We start from the raw sequence: 1,694 nt of genomic DNA on the forward strand, positions 1-1,694 counted from the left end.
TGGGAATAATACTTTTTTTTTTTTTGCCATACAATCTTCCTAATACTATTATGTAGGTTTGTGTGTGTTTTTTATTCATTCTTTGGTTTTATAGATGACATACATATTGACTCCTTTTACCGGTCCTTAATTAGGCTCTGGGGAAGCAATGGTGGTGGTGGTGGTGCATTTAAAACTAAACCAAAAATCACCAGTTCTGGACGCGTCAAATATCATATCCGCTTAATGTGTCTACAACCTAATTACTTAAAACTACACTATTTAATTCATTCATATCATGTGCATATTGGTCATTATGCTTATACAACCGACATCAAAATTTATTTTCATTATTAGAATCATACATTTCATCAAGTAATACAGATACAAAGAGATTTTCTTTCTGAGAAGACCGTTAGTATTGGCTTGCAGGCAGGCAGGCAGGCATTTGAGGGTTATTATTTCGCCTGTTGATTGGGGGGAGGGTTGATGTGTTAGGGGGTTTTCGGTTAGATGTGGTGGTGGTGATTGGTGGTGGTGATTGGTGGTGGTGGTGATTGGTGGTGGTGGTGATTGGTGGTGAGTGGTGGTGGTGGTGGTGGTGGTGGTGGTGGTGGTGGTGGTGGTGGTAGTAGGTGGGAGTTGGGGGGGGGGGAGGGAAGGGGAGGGGAATGATGGTCTGTGGATTCCTTCTCCGTACCATTTACATATAAGCAAAAATATGCCTTCTTGTGGGTATAGAAACATTAACACAAATTATATCAGTAACTGATATTGTAGCCTTTTAAACAGAAAAGATTTGTACATACAAATACTTTTTAATTATCATTTATTTGTGGAAATGGCATTTACGTCATTAAATTGATACCTCAGCATCAAGCTAGTGTCCTGCAGCAGTGGTCCAGTGGTAAAGTGTATATAAGTGATATGCGTATTCTTGGAGTTGCGAGTTCAAACCCGGATTAAGCTATATATATATATATATACAACATGTTTTGTTTTGGTTGTTTGTTTTTGTATAAAGCCTCACACAATATCTATATTAAGCGAGTTTGTTTTAAACATGACATACATATTAATTCATTTTACCAGGCCTTATTCCACACAACTCCGTGAATTTCCCGTGGAGCCAGCCAGCCAGCCAGCCATTCAAACAAAAACAAACGAAACAAAACAAAACAAAACAAAACAAAAAACATTATTGCCAACAGCATTTGGTGTTCCCAGGCGGTCACCCATCCAAGTACTAACCAAACCCAACGTTGCTTAACTTCGCTGATCGGACGAGAAGCGGTGTTCTCAAAGTGGTATGGCCGTTGGCATGAGACTGCCTACACATTGTGGCTAATAACCAACTCTTTTAGTCATCACGACAGGATACGGACCTGCTTGTGGTGTCTTAATGGTAATTGTATCCTAACATATTTTTGTATCCTTGGCATGGATATTTAACATCGTTTATTCAGTCTTGGGTTTATGTTCTTTCGCCATTTACAGACATTTTACATCTACCTACTTCCTCAGCCTGCCCTGCCAATTTCTAATGAATTTGTGGATTTTCTTTTGTAATACAAACATGTGTGTGCTCATCTGCTCTTCAGTTTTTATGATATTTGTCTCATCTGTCCTGCTTTATGATACTTTTACAAAGAACATGAACAAATGCTTCTATTTTAGAGAAGATATGGGATCCAGGTTTCGGAGCCGTAAAACCA

At 38.8% G+C, this 1,694-nt stretch overlaps 1 non-coding gene across 1 annotated transcript; it reads right to left on the minus strand.

Annotated features, from left to right (window-relative positions):
- Nucleotides 1-1,181: 1,181 nt before the first annotated feature.
- Nucleotides 1,182-1,300, minus strand: LOC138355720 (5S ribosomal RNA). The gene has a single exon (XR_011224006.1). It is a non-coding gene; the product is annotated as a 5S ribosomal RNA (ribosomal RNA).
- Nucleotides 1,301-1,694: the final 394 nt, after the last annotated feature.

This window comes from Procambarus clarkii, chromosome 68 (genome assembly GCF_040958095.1).
Source record: "Procambarus clarkii isolate CNS0578487 chromosome 68, FALCON_Pclarkii_2.0, whole genome shotgun sequence".
Taxonomy (NCBI): Eukaryota; Metazoa; Arthropoda; class Malacostraca; order Decapoda; family Cambaridae; genus Procambarus; species Procambarus clarkii.